A 22,255-nucleotide genomic window follows, 5' to 3' on the forward strand; every position below is an offset into this window, starting at 1 on the left:
CAAGTGACAGCACAGCAGAGGCTGCGCACACAAAGCTTCGGGAGGTCTCCAGCACAAACAGGGGTCGTATTATAATAAGTGCATTTGCGCCCGCTTTGCGCACCCTGGGCACTTTGGTATTATAGAAGGGGAATTCCTTTTCAAACAATGACCTCACCCTTCCAACACTCCCGCCCGATGACCGCTACAGCCAGCCTAGCCCTGCCCCAACCTCCAACATATGCCCCGGTCAGAACATGAGAAAAAACGGTAAATATTTGAGTACCTCCTAGCCTTATACGGCGATGAGTGCGAAGTGCTGTCTTTTGGACTTTCTAGGTGTCTCATGTCGGCGGTGGGAATTACCTCATGTTTAATGACTGGGTGTGAAAGGATAATTATTGGTGTCTGTAGGTGGGTAACACCGAAACGTAATAACTGCGATGAGGTAAATAAAGAGTCCAGTGCTTTTAATGGGCTGGTACTGTCCAGTTTTCAGTACCTGCACTTCTTTAATTCTAATTGTACGTATCAGCACTGCTACAATACATTTATTAGGAGAGTACCAGCACTTCTCAGGAGCAGACAGGTATTCCAAATAGTGACTACCTGAACGTTTATATTTCCAGTTAAAGCACTGAGACCAAGTATTTAATATTGTATAGTTTTTTAATTTTCAAAACTGCTGGTTACAGTTTAAGGTACTTTTTAATTGCTCCCACGTGGGTGATCCTGCATAGATGCCAACAACTGGGAAGAGACAGGAGAGAGAGGTAAAAAAAATAAGATATGTGGAATTCCGTAGGCCGTTAACAGCATACATGTCTGAGGGCGATGTAGAGAACAATACCGTATGAAATTAATGTATTCAAGAAGGCTCATTGGAGTAGAGAATGTTTTAAAAGGACTAACCTTAAATAACACATTCTTGGAATTAACAAAATTGTAAGTCTCGAGATGTAGGATAGTGGCATAGCCATAAAGTGTCAAAAAGAAAAAGCTGCTCAGCATCCCCGGAAATCTATGGATACACTCCAGCGAGAAACTAGATTAACGTTTTCGTTAGCATTAAGGAGGTGGTGCCCTACCCTCACAGTACGTAGTGCGCGTGCCTTCTAGTACCTAACAACATGGTGCCTTCCGGATGACGTAGCAGCTGTTCGGTGTTGCCTTCGCTGAGCGGTTGATTCCTTATCGAGCTGCTTCCTGGAGTGGCGAGGTAAGTTACCAGCTCGCGTCTTCGTGAATCATGATGTTTCACCGGGCGCGTCCATGTTTTGAAGGTGTTGCTCCGGTGAAAAAAGGTTACGGCGGCTCTGAAGTGGGCCAGTGTACGACATACGCAGCTTCCCCGCCGTTATAAAACCAACACTGGCTAGCTACTCTGTACTTGGCTCAGACTAGCAAGCAGTTGGTACGGTCCGTGGAGGCTCTGCCGCCCCCTGTTGTCCAGCTTTAACAGCAGAATTCTCCTTCCGCGTTCCTGCGATGTTAGGATAGGAAGACATAGCCACGGAAATTCCTATTTAGAATAATGTGTTCCGTTTAAAAATGAGGGATATTGGTGGTGCAGACAGGATCTTAAAGCCATCTACTTTAAATGTTATCCGCGTTTTACCGCTTTAAAAAGTAATACGCTGTCCAAATGCATTTGGTATGGTTGGGTACTAGTACAGTATTTTATATGGCATGTTGTATGTATCCTGCGAACCCATAGTTGTAAATAATACCTTATTTCATGTACTGTTTATCTTGGACATAGATGTACATCCAGGGTAAACGTTGAAAAGAACGGAGTGTATTTAACTTGTATTTATATAGCACTTATTGCCTCTGACGCGGCGTTGAAGCGCCTTACGGCGAGTAACACGCTACTCGTGAGCCCAAAGTTAGTAGTCAGTCCATTGGTTATTGTGGTTAGTCTTGCATGCAAAGGAAACCATTCCTTGCATTTAGTCCACTTTCCTTATAGTTATGGGTGACTTAAGTGTGCTCCTTAGAGAGGGTCTATGTGAGAAGCGACTGGTTATGGTTTCAAAACAAGCACTGGTAAAGGCAATAGGTCTCTTCTATGCAAGAGCAATTGGCTTTGCGAATGATTTTGAGCTATGCTGTACACAAGCGTATTTTCAACAAGGCTAAAAGTATAATGATGTAGCACTGAGTGGAGTAACGTGTCATCGAGTGGTGTGGCATAGCGTGGAGTGGCATAGAGTGTGGTGGACTGACATAGAGTAGTGAAATAATGTAGTAATCTTCATGGAGTCCAGGTGTAGTTCCAAATTAGTATTTATTGTAATTGAAGTTACAGATGGTATAGGTGAACCATGATTGTAGTTAAATGGTTAAATAAGCAGTTAAGTAAGCCCCACCAGGAGCTGTCCTCCTGGATGCTCAGCCTTCCATCACCAAGTGAAGACTCATTTCTTAGCAAGCATTCTATGACATATATAACATTCTAAATACAGGCAAGCTAGAAAGTATGAGAATATAGATGACAGATAAGGAGATTAAAATACACTTTACAACATATCCCCTTTTCTTACACCAGAGAAGAGAGATGTGTATAACTAAATACACTAAACAGGAAGAAGTAATTATGTAGAAAAACAGAACTAGTAAGAATCTAGAATAGATATGTCTAGAATAGGACTAATATAAAAAAGTAATGAAATAAAATACAAGACACAAGACATCCTCTTTCTTTATTGTAGAAAAAAAAAACATTAATAAGAAGAAGGACATCGTACACAAAGTCCACGGGATCGTCAACCACACCAATTGGCCAGACTGGCGTAATTGTGAAACAATGAACCAAGTAGCGAAAGATATAACAAGAATGAATAAATATAATTAGGAATTCAAGTAAAGGTGAAATTCATGTAAAGGTGAAAGAATAACACTTAACATGAATAAGAAATGTTATCAGCAAGAATAATTAATTAAAGTAATATAAGAAAAGCATTAAAACTTAAGTATCACGAGTATAATAAAACCAAAATTCCATGTGACGTACGTCTACGCACAGGAAATAATCAGGAGTAGAAAAACTATTTTGCGCAAAAAGAAGATATAATATTAATATAGAGAGCTCGAGCTTAACTATCATAAAACAGCACTGAATTTAAAGAATGACGTCAGAAAATCTTATTTTAAACCGGCAGCTGTAGACATAAATATTGTCTATTAATAAAGCATGCATCAATTAATAATGATAAAATTATCACTTTAACCCGGCAATGGCAGCTGTAGACATAAATATTGTCCATTAATAAAACATGCATCAAATGAATAATGATAAAATTATCACTTTAACCCGACAATTGTAGACAAATAGTGTCTACTCATAAATTATGCACAAATTGAATAATGATAGAAAATATCATTTTATATCGATAGGCGTAGACAATTAGTGCCCACTCATACAACATGCATAAATTGAATAATGACATAAAACATCACTTTAAATCAATAGGCGTAGACAAATAGTGTCGACTCATAAATTATGCACAAATTGTTGAATTCATTTAGAAGATAAATAACATCACCAAGTTAAAGTTTGAATTAAAAATTATATAAATAATTTATAATTATATTTGTTGCAATCTAACATTAAAATGCAATTTTTTTATTTTAAAAGTCATCACAATATGAACACTAGTTCATTACAGCGTAGCATACTAAAAATAGTTGAAACCTTATAAGTGAAGGAATTCTCAGTTTTAAATAGTAATAATAATTTTAAAACAATAAAATAAAATAAATAAAGTTGTCACCGTTGTCAACCGGAATATATGCTAGGCGTTGTAGTTCAAGAAGAAAGAAACAGTACCTGCGCTGAAGAATTAGAAATTCTGAATATCATGAGACACATCGAAGAAACAGCAGCACTGCATTTCAGTAGATGAAGGTCATATGTGGCGCTCTGTTTATTTAATTTACTTCGTGTAGTCAGAATTGTACTACTACTGAATTTAAACAGACTTTAATAGAGAGATTGAACTTGAAGAAGACACGTCCAGAAGAGGTGCTGGTTAAGACGTGCTGAATATAAGATATATTTTGAAGTAACGTGAAGATGGTAGCACGTTTTCTCACGTCGTGCCGGGTGGTTTAAGGCACAGGAATGTTCTTCATAGTTACAGCGCAGTGTCATTGACGCTAAAGGCACGTCATTGTAACTGGAAACAAGAGAGTACATCGAACTCTTGTGAGGGTGCACGCAATATGAACGCGCTGGATGCACGCGCTGGTGCCACTTTTAAATGTACTTATGGCGGTTGAACTGCCGAGTTGAACCGGCAAGGTAAAAGTAAATTTTTCACTTGTTAACTAATAAAAACACAGTTCGTAATTTAAATGTTTGAAGTGTAAATTCATCTTGTATGTCACGTTGTGAACAGGAAATATAAATTACGAACAAAGTGAAAGGCTTTCCAAATGCTTTCATTTCGCCCAGCTGTTCCCATAAATCTGCAATTATCAGACAAGCAGGGTCGGAAAAAAGGTACATCCATAACAGATGGTGACAGATAAAAAACCCATAACTCGGGCGGGTGCAATATTGAAGTCTTTCGTTTTTTTAAAATTAAGTCGGTGTCCAGACAGTTAACTCTTTTAGTTGTAGGAATCCACGGACATTCACACAGGGGCTTTATCCAAATTTAAAGTCAAGTGTATCTTTCACTTAACAACTGTTTCCTTGAAAAACAAACTGCAGGTTTACATATCAGCACCGTGTAAATTGAATTAACGTTTTAAAACAGGTACATGCTTGTGATGATAGTTTATAAAATAATATCGTGTAGGTTTTCAATCAGCAGGCTAATCAAGCACAGTCAGGCAGTCTCTTTTCAATCAGGAGAAAGAGTTTTAACAGGAGCAGCGGTTTTAAAATCAGGTGTAGCAGTAAATAATTTTAAAAATTCGAAATAAGTAGAGAACTCACCAAGCTTAAGTTGATGTTGGCAAGCCCAGGTGAGGCTGACCGTTGAAAGTTGGTCACTGGTGGGGCACAGGCAGCCAACAATGTAGTTGCAAGTAAGTGCTTGGGTTCTTAGTTGTTGAGTTAGAGTTCTTAGATGTATTTGAAGACTTTGAAACAGTAAAAATCAATGTAGAAATCTTTTAAAATAGCATCCACGCGTGGGTTTGTAGTCCAAATCGTCGCCAATGAAATAATGTAGTAATCTTCATGGAGTCAAGTTGTAGTTCCAAATTAGTATTTATTGTAATTGAAGTTACAGATGGTATAGGTGAACCATGATGGTAGTTAAATGGTTAAATAAGCAGTTAAGTAAGCCCCACCAGGAGCTGTCCTCCTGGATGCTCAGCCTTCCATCACCAAGTGAAGACTCATTTCTTAGCAAGCATTCTATGACATATATAACATTCTAAATACAGGCAAGCTAGAAAGTATGAGAATATAGATGACAGATAAGGAGATTAAAATACACTTTACAACAAGTAGCATAGCCTAGATTAGAGTAAAGTGTCGCAGAGTGGTGTTGCGTGAAGTAAAATGGCGTACAGTGTCATAGAGTGAAGTGGCTTAGAGTATTGTACAGTGGAATGTCGTAAATTAGACTGAAATGGTGTAGAATGGGTTAGAGTGAAATGACTTGGAGCGTCGTAGATTGGAGCGGCAAAGAGTTGATTGGAGAAGTGGAGTGGCAAAGCATAGAGGGGGTAGGGTGGACTAGCGCACAGTAGAGTGCCGTAGAATGAAGTATGGGATGGTAGCACACTGTCATTACAGACAACATGTTTTCAATTGAAATAACCATTAACTTTTCACAGACCCAGTTATTTAACCCCTTCGCTGCGGTGCAATTCCGCCGCAGCGCTAGGGGGGCCGCACGGCGCTCCCATGCTCGTGACGGAACCGCTCGGTCACGAGCCTCGGGTGCGCTGTGCTGATGACGGAGCGGTTCCGCCCGCTCATCAGAACGTCCAGTGCATGCGCGCCGAGCGGGCCGTGACGGAACCGCTTCGTCATCAGCACAGTGCGTCCGTGGCTGGTGATGGAGCGGTTCCGTCACCAGCATGGGAGGGGTTAAGAAAACTGTACAGCGCACAAACAATAATGTGTTGAAATGAATCACCAAGTGCATTAATTTGTTTTGATCATATTCCAATATTTGCTTCCACCACACTTTGTTGTGTATTATTTTGGATGTATGACGGTACCACGCGTACTTTTACAACGCGTACCGTTACAACGCTACTTTTACCACGCAAGTCGTTACAACGACTTGCGTGGAGGGGCGCTGGATAGTAAATTTTTTAATTTACTATTCCAACTCCAATCCCCGTGGACTCTAGGGAAAGGAGTTGGATAGTAAATTAAACTATTTACTATCCTGGAGCGCCCCCCAGCGCAAGTCGTTGTATCGACTTGCGTGGTAAAAGTAGCGTGGTAACAGTACCGCGTTGTAAAAAATGCGTGCTAACCGTTGTATACCATTATTTTAGGACCCTATTCTAAGTTTCCCGATTCATGCCCTTATATAGGTACAAATGAATATATCCTCATATAGGCATAGAAATCATAACCATATTTAGGCATAGCTCATGCAGTCCAAATACGGCAGGGCTACTTCCACTAGTTCTGAAACTCCACAACGATTTCTTGGAAAAACCCGCCTTCAGCAGTCAGGGACTTCCCCTTGCTTGAGCACTGATTTATCCAAGAACTCATGGAGTTTTCAAAGAACTGAGACTCTTTGATGACGTTATGTCCAACCATACGTCAAACCAGGCACCTTCAAGGTATAAATATGCCCACACTTGCCCAAGCAAACACACAGTGGTTTGGAGCAGTTCGACTATCTACTTGCCTGTCGCAGCCTGCTACAGCAAGTGCCGAAGGAAGCCGACCCTCCAGCAGACGCACTGAGAGAGACGCTATCTTTTCTCCTGCCGAGAAATCCAGCTCCAGTGTTTCCAAGCTACCCTTGCCGGTTGTTGGTAAATCGAGTCCCGAGACCAGCCTTCTCCATTCTAAACTAAGGTACGGAGCTGATTAGACTCTTAGAGAAATCTTGGGCAGATTCTTGGCAAAAGAATACTACATTTATGCTACACGTCACTTACTTCTTCCCTCGTACTAAGCTTAGGTACACCGGGGTAGGCGTATTTTAGAAGCATCAGTTGAGAACTTTTAGCCTCTGTTATTTATGTATGTATTTTTATATGGTTTAGGAACCATACGATGCTCTTACAGTATTATTTTATTCTACTATTTATACTGTATGCATTATATTTTACAAACTGTGTTACGATTGTAGCAGTTCATTTATTATGCTTGAGAAAGAAGACTGTTCAATAAATCTTTTTATTGAAAACGCCCGTCTATACTCTTTGATGACGTTATTATGTCCAACCATACGTCAAACCAGGCACCTTCAGGGTATAAATATGCCTTGGAATTCCACTAACTTACCAAGAGCATCAGTTCTGGTTTAATGGCGCCCTACAACATCAAAATCACATTACCAGGCTCGGTCCACTAGGTAGACCAGGAGCTACATGGCCGGTATTAGCAAGCTATACACCACATCCTGAAATTGAAAGAATGACAGATGTAGAACTGTTAGCTCAGCTAAAACAATTAATTAAAATACATAGACAATTGGTACAGTATGTCATGCGGACTTTAACAGTCCAACCAGCTGTAAGAATTCCACAGCACACCCCTCATCTGGGGAATACAAACAAAATCACATCACAGACTATACAGTCAGTAATCGGTAAGTTGCCCGCAAAAAGGGAACACATTCCATTCTGGTTAGCCCAGAAAATTACTCAAATAGAGGAAGTATTTCCCGATAGTACACTTCATGAGTAACACAGGATTCTATCAATCTGTCTACCAATGGGGATTGCACCACATGTAGAGGACTGTGGCACTTGGGGTACAGTCTTTGCTTCAATCTACACAAAAACACATGGTGTCCCGTCTATGGCGGTAATACCAGACGTTCTAAGACAGATTCAAAATGAATACGGTCCAGAACCGGCGTTAAATCTTGGTATGAAATTACTGAAAGATTTCAAACAGGTCTCGGCTATACTATTAGCCAACATTAAAGGTGAAGCAGCATCTGTGGCTAAAAGCTAAAAGAAACAGATATTACTGAGCAACCATATGAACTTGCCAGAATTATTGAAAAATCTTATGAAGAACTAGGTAGAGATAGTTTGGGAGGGAAACCTGTAAAGCCCGAACTAACAGAAAATCCTGAAAAAGTTTTTATCAAAAATAATCTCACTACTCCTAAAAAGAAGTGGGAGAACACTAAACAGACACTTCCTAAAAAAAAGTGTTCTCAGTCCAGAGGAAGGTCTCCTCAGAAGGAGCCCTCTGAGAATAGATATAACCTTCGAAATAGGGATAAAATAAGAAAACCTGATAGATATCAAGATACTGATACACGATCCTCTCGTACCTTTCAGACTTCCTCGCTGAAATCCGAAAGAAGAGGACGATCAGAACAAAAAGAAGAACGCGTGAAGTCCAAAGACGATCAACACATTCCGAAGAATAAGAAAACCCAATTCACCAAAAAGAAGGTAGCAAGTCTAAAAATCAGACATGCCAAAGATCTTGAGGACACAACTCAAGAACGGGGAGTGGGCCCAGACAATGCTGGACAGCGCAGCAGAGGTCACCATAGCTCGCAGGATCCTGAAGGATCATCTGGAGACAGTGGATCTGAATGAATACATTCAGGTTGTAACTGCCAACACTAGGGTTAGTGTACCCCATAAGTTATATGCAGTAACGCTCCGGATAGAGGGGGATATAACTAGGAAAATAAAAACACTGTTTTGGGAAAAACTATCTAAGGTTCATGACATCCTTCTAGCTGAAAAAGACTGGCCACCTGAATTTGTCAGGGAGTGCCCACATGGCAAATAAATCATTATGCCAGCCTTCTCTAATCATATTCCTATTAAAAAAAAATACACCTATGCCAGAAAATGGGCTGTGACCCAGGCTCCAGCATTATATAAAAATCATGTGGGATGGGATAAGGTTTCTCCTCACCATAAAATCCAGTTAAAAAAGTCAACCTACTGCTCCGAGGCAGTATCCAGTAAAGCAGGAAGCTAAAAAGCAAGTCGGGGAGATCTTAGATCAACTTGAACACCAAGGGGTGATTGAAACATGCACCTCGTCAATGAACAATCCTTTGTTACCTGTCTCCAAACCAGACAATACATATCGTCTAGTTTTGGACTACAGACATTTAAACTCTTGTAGCAAAACATTTGCAGTACAAAATGCACACAGTGCAGCACTGATGAATAACATTGTGCGCAAAAAATACAAAACAACATTGGACATTTCAAACGGTTTCTTCTGTCAAAACATTGCACCAGAAAGCAGGTACTTGACCGCTTTTTCAATCATGGGGACAGAGCGACAATTTTGCCGTCTCCCCCAGGGATTCAAGAATAGTCCAGGAATATTTTCAGCCAGAGTAACAGAGTTACTACAAATGTTTGATGATGAGGCATTATCTTATGTCGATGACATCTACCTTACAGATGATGATTTGGACAGGCACTTGAACAGGGTGTACACCATAATACTTGGGTTTGCCTCAGAAGGGTATCAATTCAACTTTAAAAAGTCCAGAATTGCCCACCTCAACGTCCTATTCTTGGGATACGAACTTTCAAGTGAAGGCAAAAGCCTGGCAGCAAACCTTTTAGAAAAGTGTGCGATGCTCCAAACTCCAAAAATGCTGAAAAACATACAGTAAATTCTAGGATTCCTAAACTTTGGAAGAACTTACATTCTGAATTAAGCAGAAAGGGTTAAACCTCCCTACGAACTAATCAAACCTGATTTCAAACCAACTAATTGGACTCAAAAACACACAGAAATTTTGCGTTCAGTACAAACAGACATGTGGGCAACAACACACTTACAAACACGCGACAATGTACGCAACCTTGTAATCCGAATCATCCCAGGGAGATGTGGATTCACATACTTCACCTTTAACGAAGGTGAAAAGGTACCAATAGCTTACAAGTCACACTTGTATACACAAGCTGAAATGAAATTCACTTCAAAAGAAAAAATTCTGACAGCGGGTCAGACTGCTGTAGCAAAGGAGAGAGCTCTTGTACAGGGTAAACGCATTAAAGTCGTTACACCTGTACCTGCCTTAGAGGCAGTGACGAAGGCAAGCATTCCAAATGCAAAAGCTCTACATCCGAGATGGACACAATGGGTTAATTATCTTGCTGCAACAGACGTTGAATACGTTTTTGACCCTTACTTGAAGACACAAGAATTTCTCCAATACGAACAAGAATGTCCTCTGCCTACTGAAATTCTGCCTCTAGAACATTACGACTGTATAATCTATACAGACGGATCAGCACAGCCCGCGATTTGGGGCAAACAAGCTTACAGTGCTGCGTGCGCGATTGTTAAACGTCGCTGGCACGATGGTAAATTCAGACCTATGGTCACAAAAACTCAATCTCTCGGATACTGTACAGCTCAGCGAGCTGAACTACCGGCATTCAAGATGGCGCTTGAAAATACCGATCGCTAATTTCCCACACTCATAGTGTGCGATTCGTATAACTGCGTCAGGAATTACAATGAATATCTGCAGACCTGGGTTCAAAATGGTTTTAAAAAATACAAAAGGTGGCACAATCAAGCATAAAAAGCTTTGGGAACAAGTAGTTCTTTTGCAGAAAGAACTACAAAAGACTCACGTGATTCATACACTGGGTCATCAACGTGATGGCGTTCACGTTGCAGGGAATTCATTGGCTGATGCAGCCGCGAAGGCAGTTGTGCAAACCGCTTCGTTAGCTACAATCAATCGTTCGAAAACAACGATAGACGGTGAAACCATGCTCGCTGTCAATGCAACGAGCAAAGGCAGTGGAGCCGATTTACCTCTAAACTATCCACTCGAATATGAATACATAATTGATGCAAACTCTGTTCCTTTTGCTCAAATCCCTGGAGTGGGGGATAGGGTAATTCCAAACAGAAACAGGAGAGGTGCTCTCATTTTCGAAGCACACATGGTAGAGGGTCTGATACATCAAGGGATCTCTAAATCTCTACTATAATTAGAAGAGATGTACTTGTGGCCAGGGATGAAAGCTCATGTATATGAATTCGGAATTAATTGCAATGACTGTTACAAATACCACAGCTTTAAACACCACCAGATTCTTGACTACAGAGTAGCCAGCGCCCAGTACAGACACCACTAGACAGCATAAGGCTATCTACATGCGGACGTCCGAATAGACTGATGCAGTCCCACAAATATTAAGACCAGATTCATTTGGATGTGGCCCCAGCGCTCAGCTGACGCTCGAACTGTTATAAAAGATTTGCGAGTCTTTATCGGCACATACGCAATCGGCACTCTACATTCTGACAAGGGTCCTGCGTTTAGCTCTAGGGCTTACAAGGCGGCCATGGCCAGTTTGGGCGTTGCATTGCGATTTTCGAGTCCATTCCATCCTGAGGGAAATTCGGTTGTGGAGAAAAAAAAACGTGACATAAAGCAATCTATAACAGCTAGGGTATTAGGTTCGGGTGATGGGTGGGTCAAACATCTAATAAATGTCCAACGTAGTCTTAACCTGCCAAGAAATTCTCTGGGTGGAATCACTCCATATGAAATCCTTTTTGGTACTAGAATGTTGGTCGAAGATCTCGATCGTCACACTTCAGTGGTGGAACAAAAACCCTTTGATATCAGCAGACAACTAAATCTTGCTACTATCCAAGAGGTTCAAACTGAAAGACTTATCAACTTTGATAAACCTGCAGTGAGAAAAGAGGGACTATGCAACAAAGCCATGGAACTTGTGCCTCTTGATACCCAAATAACAGTACGTCAAGAAATTCCCATCTACAATGATGTAGCCTCTGACTATACAAACATGTCAAGGGAACAAGCAGCCCCAGCGATTTCAAAGAATCCGGATGCAATACCAACAATTGACAGAACTGCCTCTGGCTATTTTATCAACTTCGATAACTTTTCTGAGGATCACAGTGAACCTGAAACTACACCAGTAAACAAATCTTTCAAGGAAAAAGTAAAGGAACTTGGTCAAGAGCTTACAAATACATATCTGGTTTCACCTTGGGTTGAACTTTGGATTGTGTTAGGTGTACTTTATCTTCTGCTATGGCTCATTCTTGTGTTAAGTTTGGGAAAGCTGATAGATGGAAAGCACATTAAAATGGACACAGCAAGTAAGAACATCAACTTGCTCCTGAAGCCACACAAATCATCTCATCGTGAACAACGAGACCTGTCATCAGTGAACATCACAGCGGTCCCACTACCTGGTGGAATAGCATGGGATACAACTGATTATGACATTTATGGCCCTGTTGAGCTGCTAAAGATTCCTTATCAATTTAAGGTTTCCTTGAGTGAATTTGTCTCACCTAGCACATTTTCTGATGACTGGGACTTTGAGACTGTTGATAACATGATGGCAGACTTAGAAATGTCAGCAAATTTTACAAGACCTACTTAGAAGGTTCATCAAATTATGAAGAAATGTATTGTTTTAATCATTTTGGCCATCATTACTTGGATAAATCTGCAAACCCTAGAAATGTTTTAACTTATAATCAATGGGAACATTGTCCAACACCTCCAAAAGGTAGTTCTAAAACGTTTCTTAGAAAATGTCCATATTTTAAAGGTTTTAATGTTACAAACCCAGAAAGTTTTTGCTTTAAACATGTGAATAAGACAGGCATGGAAAGTATGTTGACGAATACTAAACAAATTTATTCTGCTGCCTTTTATGCTCAATTGTCCACCTTAGGCTTTGACTTTTGGAAAGACAACATTGAAACAAAAACTGTTTGGGGCACTAAAGACTGGCAGGTACAAGGTTTAGAAGCATTATTCGGAACCTGCATCATCCCAGAACAAATGATGTTCTTAAATGACACTATTCAACATACATCTTGTCTTGGCATTGCTAAGATAAAAGATTTAAACAAACCGTCCATACCTAAACCCCGCCTGATAGTAATTTAACTTCAGATGAGGAGGTAGACGTAAATTATATTTTAAAACAGAACAGAACAAATCCTGAATGGAAAAAATGGTTAATCTGGCCCACAGACAAAAATAACTGTCAAGATAGATTCCTGAACAAGACACAAGGGTTCACAGTAACTCGGCCAAATCCAAGATATATCCAAAGACAACATCCAGGGATAATAACAACTTATAGTGTAGGAAAACTATGCCTTGAGTGGCTGCAGAAATCCACACTTCCAGAAATAAAACAACACTTATCTTTGCTTAAAGATGGCGTTGATTTACGAGAACTTTTACTAGGTCCTCGTAATCCACGTCATAAACATTTCATATTTGCCGGTATATACGCTTCTTACAATGAAGCTTGGAAAGTCACGCAAATGGAAACAGCTGAAAGAATACGAGAAATTGATCATATTAATCTAGAGAAATCACTCTCTGTAGTTGACAATGGGTTAACAACTCTGTCATCCAGAATTTATTCTTTGGACAGCGTTGTATCATCTGCCATAGACATAATGGAACAGGACTTGCTAATGCTACAACATGGCCAGTCTCAATTATGTTCTATAATGCTATTAGGCTGGACGTTGCAAAACCTTTGTTCTGGCTATGTGCCTTGGCGTCTAATCAACATTACGTCACTGTTTATTGTATTTAACCTTACAGATAAACAAATCTCATTGGCACAGAGGGGAGCTGACTATACGGTGCAGAGCATTGAAAAACTGGAGAGATTACCATTGACCGTTTCTGAGAAACCATCAGTTAAATGGATAATACATGGCACCAACACGATACCAGTGACGACTTTCCAATTTCAGTATTGCTTAAAACATATACCAGCAGGCCTGTATGAAAGGTTGGGTAAAGAATACATTAAGTCGACCTGGGATTTACCATACACACACAAATGTTGGAGTGGGGAAAAGGAAGTATTTCTTAGTAGTAAAAATTGTGAAAACTCACTAAGCGGTACACTATTGTGTCAAGGTATTAATTTACATGGAGCCTGCGAAGGTTCTTCCAATAACCTTTCTTGCCACCTGCAAGGTTCGCCCACAGCGGTGATAGATCCAATTTTCTGGCAGCTTTCCAATGGCAGCTACGTTATGTTAAATGATCACAGCTGTTGTAGAATGATGCCAGGAATAAGCTATCTTGTTACTGTGTCAGCCAGGGTCACTTGTTGTATCCAAGTATTGTTTCCTAAAACCAAGACAGACGGGGAGTCGTCGCTATGGCCTTCACTGAACATCTCTTCTATACGAATTGATACTTTAAGCATTCTTTTGCAAAAAACTGTGCCTCTGACCTTGTCCAGAGAGACATATGATCTGCAAGGGGTTCTGCAGAGATACATGCATTATTATCAACAAACTGCCCAGTACATTTTGCAGAAATGTTAGGTCGTATCTTTAACATGTCTCATACCAGCGGTATTGTACATGTATTTAAGACGATTTGTTCGGGACTGTTAGCACCCTTTGAAGCAGTCCTGGGCATTTTTCCTAACTTTGTCCACTCTGTGTTCGGCGGCCTGCCTCTCATTTTGGGACTCGTAGCAGGGATCTTATTTTTATTCCTACTGCTCCGTTATGGCAAATCCAGCCACCAACGATACCCAAGCCGGCATGGAATATGCGCTACAGGCAATGAGGTACCGTGACAGAATAACACAGATCCTTGGCTTGGCTTGTTTGAGAGATCTGAATACCACATGGTTCCTGTCATTCAGACCAATCTGGCAAGATTGCATCTTACCTGTTCTACAATGCCTACTTTGTGGAGAGGAATGCGTGTTAGATGTCTAACACTACAATCGGTTGCACCAGCAGTTGCTGACGCATTACTGGGTCCGGTAATGGCTCATGTGTTGTGTTGCCCCCAACGGCTACCAATCCTTATGACGGCATTCATTGAGATCTCACCAGCAAATCCAACTGGAGGTGAGATACGCGGATCAACAGGCACACAGGTACCATCTGATATGAACATTGCTAACGCTACTGACGCTGACGGCGATGCTTCGCATCTGTGCACAATTGACCTTTTTAATGAAGTAGTCAAACTTTCATCTACTGTAGTAGACGATTTCTTTGCCAGCCTTGAAGACTTAATGTTTTCTCCTGACACCGAGAATAACTTTTGAAATTAAGCCCACAGCGTTCTTTCGGACTCTGAAATCCGACCTTTGTTTTTTCAAGATAAAAGTTTCCATGTTTGGAACTCTACTTCACTACAATTTGATTTGATTTTTTCCAAAACAGACTGAACTTTGGCACTAAGTAATCTACTCAAAGTAGAACTATTCTTAGAGAACAAGAATTCCTTGAACTCTTCCTAAGAAACATTATTAGCCTAATCCACAAACAAAACCAGTATGTATATTCTGCTATGGGATGGTCTCGACCTTTTTTCTTCTGTAACTAAGAGCCATTTCATAAATGTAATTTTCATGATTCATTCAGTCAGCATTGCTAATATCTTATCATTTGCTTACAATGAAGTTATTTACTTTAAATGTGTACTATAAAAAATGCTAATTTTTTCGCGTGCAACCGTTTCAAATGCATTTTATATGATATTTTGGGGGTTGTAAACACATGCTCTAGATTATATGTTTTAGTATTTACTCTTAGATGAACATAATAGCGTGAAGTGGGTGTTCTGTATTATTTTAGGACCCTATTGTAAGTTTCCAGATTCATGCCCTTATATAGGTATAAATCACTATGGGCCAGATGTAGGTCTCCTAATACCGGTCGGTAACGCCCGAAATATCTCCGAATTTCGGCCGTTACCGACCGGTATTAGGCTACTGAGATGTAGGTGGCCTCAATTACAAATTCGGAAATTTACCGATTCGGTATTTTAAGGAATCGGTAAATTACCGAATTCTTAAAATACCGATTTGGTAAATTACCGAATCTGTAATGTAGGGAGCACTCAAGTGAGTGCTTCTTACATTTAAGGATTCGTTATTTATTACCAACAATTAGTTGGTGATAAATAATGAATTCCTTTTAAAAAGCAGTTTTTTTCTGTTTATTCAGTGCCATGTGGCAGACATACGGCATGTATGTGTGCCACATGTGCACCCATGCACTATTCAGGGGTGCAACAGGGTGTCAATGTGACACCCTGCCACCGTTGAAAGGGTTCCCCCTGTTACCGATTCGGTATTTACCAAATCGGTATTTACCGAATCGCTAATTCCCATTCATTCCTATGGGCCTCCAGGCCCATAGGAATGAATGGGAATTACTGAATCGGTAAATTGTCGTCTGTGAGGCTTCACTCAAATTGGTGGTTCCTGTAAGTTTTGGATTTGTGCCGGCCGACCAGGTCGTCGAGTGAAGCCAGCCGCTGTGCAAGCAGACCCGCGGTGGCACCATGAGGTTTTGCCGGAGTCGGGACAGAGAGCAGCGAGAGCCTACACAGGAGGTTCGAACTGTATTGCTAGTTCGACACCCATAAAGCGGGGCAGGTCCCCATCAAGACATTTACACCCATTTATTGTGATTTATCTGGACGATGAAAGCGCATCCACTGTGAGGCACGGCAGCGCACTACAGCACCCAGAAGCCCCTGAGGCCACGCCCACCATGGCGGGTGCTGTTACATAATCCGGTGTGCGCAAAGCAGCGCTTTTCACATACCAGTTTGAAGGCCACTGAAGAAAGGAGTAGAATCCTGAAACGCGTCTGGCAGAAGGAACTGGGACTGTAACTTGAAGTGGGTCCTGCTGGCGGGATTCCGAATAAAGAATTTTGAGCAATTATTGTCGTCTGTGAGGCTTCACTCAAATTGGTGGTTCCTGTAAGTTTTGGATATAGATATATATCTATATCCAACAAGCCAGACCTATTGGCGTTGCCAGTGCTTGTTAGCTGTGTCAGGCAAATTAATAACAATGACTTATTTATGAAAGTATTTCAATTCTGGAACCATGAGACTTTAAATTAGATATTACAATAGTCTGGAAGGAGTAGTGATCTTCAGAGTTCTCAGACAATCCTGTTAGATGGTTCACACCAGATTCTTCTGCAGTCTCTCAGTCTGTTAGCCACTTACACCATTTTTCTCCTCACATCTTTGTGAAATCCTCCATCTACATAGTTCGCACTTTACCACAGTTACAGTTGCTACATATGCCTCCATCGCTCTGCACTCTGCAGGGGGGGTTAGGATTGGCAGTGCATGTAGTATGCACACTTTTATGACCCACTGACATGCATTGTGAGAAACATCAACTTCTGCCTCCACTTCAGAACTTTTAATTGTGTCCAGTCAGACATCCCACCTGCAATCTAAACTCGTTCAGACACCTGAAGGCGACTCTGTTCCGAAGTATGCACTACAAGAGTCATATGTTGTGTGAAAAAAAACTATAGAAACACATCTTGAAAGAAGCAAATAGTCGTCAGAAACGGTAGATGAGGTAAAACACGTGAAATGTAAACGGGGTTTCCACTGCTGATATGGATTACCTTAAGGGATTTACCATCATTGAGAAATTGTTCAGTGTTTTAGTCCATTAAGGACGTGCATATTCAGACCATTAGGGGCCCTTTCCAAAGTTTAACCCACCCCACTTAAGCCCTAGTCCTAGGTAAAAAAAAAAACAATCCCATCTTTGTTCCCTCTCTGATCTATCTTCATGTCTCGTCTCTCACAAGGAGAGATGCTCTGCCTGGTTTTATGGGACTGTTTGTTTTTAGCCGTTCATCTGGGAGTCGTAAGAAACTGTCAGCACAAATTATTGTTCCGGTTTTACCTGGAGGCAATGTCTGTATCCTCGTAGGGATAAGTAGCCAATGTTTAGCAAAGGAGGTTTGAGCATGAATAGCCCAGTCCACCCCAAAGGCACCCAGGAGCCTTTATTGGTTAAAAATATAGTCTTGGCTGGATAAGGGTGTGGTTTAGAAAAGGTGTTCATATTCCCGTCTACAGGATTCTGTTGGGGGCCTGCAGGCCAGAGTCCAGAAGCGGGGTTTGTCTTGTTCCCCTGGTGCACGATCTGTCTCTTGTAAGTGTGGAGATGGATATGCCCTCAAAACATTTATGCTGGTATGATGGTTTCTCTACACTTTACAAAGATAACCTCAGGTGAGGCTCACCCTATTCAGTGAAGGCAGTTATAAAATTAACAGAACAATGGGGCCTTTGAATGGGTCTTTACAAATGCAAAACTGAAGCGCAGAGCATGGCTGCAGCCAGACTTCAACAAGGATCTCCCACTTAGCCTATTTTTCTGATTTGGAGGAGTATGGTGAGCGGGTTTGGCCATCGACTCGGTGCATAAGGGTGGTCTATGAAGGCACTGTTAAGTGCTTTGAGAGGCATGTAATGTTGATTGAGAAGCACTAGCATAGCATCCCCTCCTGAGCTCTTTCACACTGCTGTCTGTATGATCGCCTGTCTTAACCCTCCTCCTCATCCTTTCCAGTGACCGTGCCGGGCTTAAGCCCCACATTAAAGCTCTACTCGTTTCAGCTTAAGGATCCTAAAGTAACCTGAGCTGAGCTAGAGCCAAGCATCTGTCTCAAGCATTCACCCTATCCCAAATAGTACTGAATACCTTTGTTGTATTATATATGTTTTTGTATTTGTGCATTTTAATATTAACACAACTGAGATCCATTCTCATGCCAAGCCCTAGCACAAATTACCCTGAAGTCTTGAGAGAGTTTGTGTGACTCCAAAGAAACAGAAGTCTTTTTAGGGACATTGATATAAGTTCCCCCCTACTCAAGAAGTTCCCCCCCTAACCTAAGAATTTTGTCTTTGTCTTTAAGTCCTTGTGGTGCAAGGACAGGTGGATGGCATAGTAAGATGCTCCCTTTTTCATGGTCCCCTCCATTTTTTAAATAGATTTTGTTGGTGTTTTTTTTTTACTCTGTACACTGAAACTCTGCTGTCAGAATAGGTAAAACATAAAATATGCATGTTCTACTTTTTAAATACCATGCACTCTTCCTTATGGGAATTTAGGGGCCTACCTTGGGGATAACTTATACGTATTAACAAGCATTTCACAAAGCCAATGGGTCTTGGCTATGAGTGCTATTGACCTGGCAATGTTTTATAGCCATGCTGTACAGCAGTGTGAGTGCTTACCAATGTGGCTCAAACTAATTAAAGAAAGAGCTGTGATGCAGCCAGGGGGTAATTAACTTTAAAAAAATGTAAAAGTGCATTCGCTTTTGCATCATAGTTGTCGCCTTCTTTTAAATTTTTAAAAATTATTTTTAGCCATGCGGCATATCAACCACACTGCTAAACGGCATGCATACACGTCATTGCCAAAGTCAGCAAAGCCCAGGCTGTACAGCATTAACAAAAGGCAATGGCTGAGCTAATAGTCTCAAAGGTGAGACCTGTTGAATTCGTCAATGCTTGTTAAATCTCAATACAGCACCCCTGTGATTCTGAGCAAATCAGTCTCTCCATTTGTAAAAGAGGAACAAAATTACATTTGGCAAACAATTCGGTCACATAAAGAACGTTTTTGCGACTATGTCTTAGTGAAAATACACTTGGAAGCAGATAGCATCTGCTTTTGCAATAAACGCTGGTGGCATCTGTTGTCACAACACATTTCAAAGAAGAAAAAAGCTTCTTTGAAGTGTGTTTGGCATAGTAAAACATAGCTGCACATGGCAAGAGATTCAACAAGGATAACAGTGAAGAAGAAAAAATAAAAATAGTACCTCAATCACAGAGCGGGACCGCAATCAAGGTGAAGCAGTCAGCACTTGGTCCATGCTCCAGCCAAAAGACGAGGAAATGAAGCCAGCACACGCTGGCCAATTCGAAGTCAGCAAATAGGAAAGACATAAAGGCAATGAATGTTAAGCAATGGGCAGGCTGCAAGCCCCTTGTATTCTATATCTCTTGCAAGCGAGAGCGTATGCAGTGCATGTGCTGTTACAGGCGAGACCTAAAAAGGAAGGCTTAGTCCTCCCTAAAGGTTTATTTTACAACTGCACACCCATTGTACATGCATTGCAAAGAAAAATCATTTGAAGGCTAAATAGCACACCCTGTTACCCTACAACACAGGTACATAAAATCTGATTAAACTCCTGCATGTTGTTTTTATGACCAGCTTCCTCCTTTAAGCAAGCCACTGTCAGCACAAGAGCTGGGTTGTAGGTAGTCATTTATTCCTGTAATTTGTTTGCAGCATCACAAAGTAAAACCACTGCTATCTCTGCTGCAAACAGTGTTTGAACCTGCAGGATCCTAGTGCCAAATCACTCCCTCTGAGTACTATCAACAGTCACAGTACTAGTAAAGACTTTACACCATTGCATAGCATGTGGATTCCCTCACTTTTGTGAGGTGTGTGTTGTGTATCTCTATAGCATACTTGCATGCATGCCACAATAAATCTCTGAAATCCAACAATAACAATAAAAAAGAGTAGCTGGCCCTTGCCCCTAGTTTAGAGGAGAATGCCATATATTTGGATGCAGTAGTACTCTAGGCCTGGTGCTACTGCCCCTGCCCAATTATTGGTTGCTGTGACCATGCTGAGCTACAGTAGTTACCCATCAAGTGGTGGGGGAGACCCTAGTATCAAACTAAACTAGCACTCACACTGTCACTAGAATGGCACTCACCTACCTAACTGGAATCCCTTCAGAAAGTCGCCACCATCTCCAGCCTAGTACCCAGTCACCGCACAACCATCAGGCTGACACTCCACTCATACTGACTCTTCTACTACATTGCCAAATGCTCCACCAGACAGTCACTCCAGACTGAAACCTACTGACCTAGATTTGTAGCCTCCCCATAGTATCACTCTCACTATCCTTATTCTATGTTGAAGTTATTGTGGCTTGAAGGTGTTTAAAGGAAATACATGTATTGAAGCTCCGTTTAGGGGTTAAGTCTGTGGTTGCCTATAAGTGGTGAAAATGTGATGCCCTCTAGGGGATGCTTTTATGATTGCATTTTCATGGTTGGAAAGTTTGTAAAAAGTACACAGAAGCATGTTTTACTCATTTTACATGCTTTATTTAGATTATAATGTTCAAGATTATTGATCACAGTGAATATGCTTTATTAACAGTAATATGTGCATTTATGACTGATAATTATTATTGTTGATTGCATTTACATACAAAATGATGTTTTTAACATGTGGTTTGTTGATCTTTAACCTTTGACCAAGCTAGTAGTCTTTTCTTATGTGATTGTGTGACCCCCTTTAGGGGGTCATAGGTGATTAGTCAATATCATCTATGCAATTCTCCATTTGCCTATGTACATATTTGTAAATTACTGAGTAGTATTTGGTAGTAGTAGTGTGTGTAATAAATGTACTTTCTAAAGAAAAAATACTGACTGCACAATCATTCTTTTAGTGTTATTATTGTGTACCAGTGAATGGTGATTACTAGCCCACACCACCTCCCCTAAGTATACATTGGACTGCGCTGGTTCGCTACCTCGAGGAATTTGAGCTCTACCATGGGGTGCTTGGTTCCTAATAAGGAGAATTGTGGACCTATTACTTGTGCAGGCCACACAACTAACACCCCAGTTTCCAACAGCAAGGATATTGATACACAGCTGGTGATCATAGAGCACCAAGTCAGGTTCCTCTCTGTGTTCATATTTGATTCCCTGTCCCCCGCTGCAACTTTGGCTGATTCTTCCATCGTAGCTGAATGTCCTAATTGGATGGAATTGTGGAAGGTGATCAATGCCCAAAAGCGTTATTGAGCTACTTGCCATTCTCAGGATCCAAATCCTTCTCCTTTGGAAGAGCTTGTGAAACAATTGGCTGTGGACCGTAAGTTGTTGGCTCTGTCCTCTCATCGCTTTAGAGGTAGAGGCTTTGGTTCCTGCAGAGCATTTTGACAGTCCTCTTTGACAAGAGGGGGTCATCAGCCTTTGGAAATGAGTCATGGCCTGGGTGGTCCCTTCTCAGAGAAATCTCAACAAGAAGCAAGCCCCCCAGTCACTCCCTTGACATTAAAGTCCTGACTCTCCGTGTCGAATTGGGGGAATTAGTCCAGCATTTGCTTCAGCCTGGAAAACAGGACATTTCAGATGCTTGGGTCGTGAATCTGGGGCAACATGGCTACGATATAGAATTTTCTACTCCTCCATGGACTGTTTTGCTCTCATTCCCACTCTTTGTAATCATCTAAAGCGCCATGCCTTGCAGGACTAAATTCAGG

The 22,255-nt window shown here is 41.1% G+C and overlaps 1 protein-coding gene across 5 annotated transcripts in view; it reads left to right on the top strand.

Annotated features, from left to right (window-relative positions):
* The window catches only part of FBXO25 (F-box protein 25), an 823,789-nt gene that overhangs the window by 267,268 nt on the left and 534,266 nt on the right, over positions 1 to 22,255 (top strand). Inside the window, exon 1 of one of the 5 annotated variants that reach the window (XM_078647897.1) lies at positions 781 to 1,198. The exons of 2 other annotated variants lie outside the window; for them this stretch is intronic. The gene's annotated coding sequence lies outside the window, so the exon portion shown is untranslated. Of the gene's footprint in view, positions 1 to 780; positions 1,199 to 22,255 lie in introns of those variants that run through there. 2 more of the 5 variants (XM_078647892.1, XM_078647896.1) reach the window with 2 other exon arrangements.

Source organism: Lissotriton helveticus, chromosome 6 (assembly GCF_964261635.1).
Source record: "Lissotriton helveticus chromosome 6, aLisHel1.1, whole genome shotgun sequence".
NCBI lineage: Eukaryota > Metazoa > Chordata > Amphibia > Caudata > Salamandridae > Lissotriton > Lissotriton helveticus.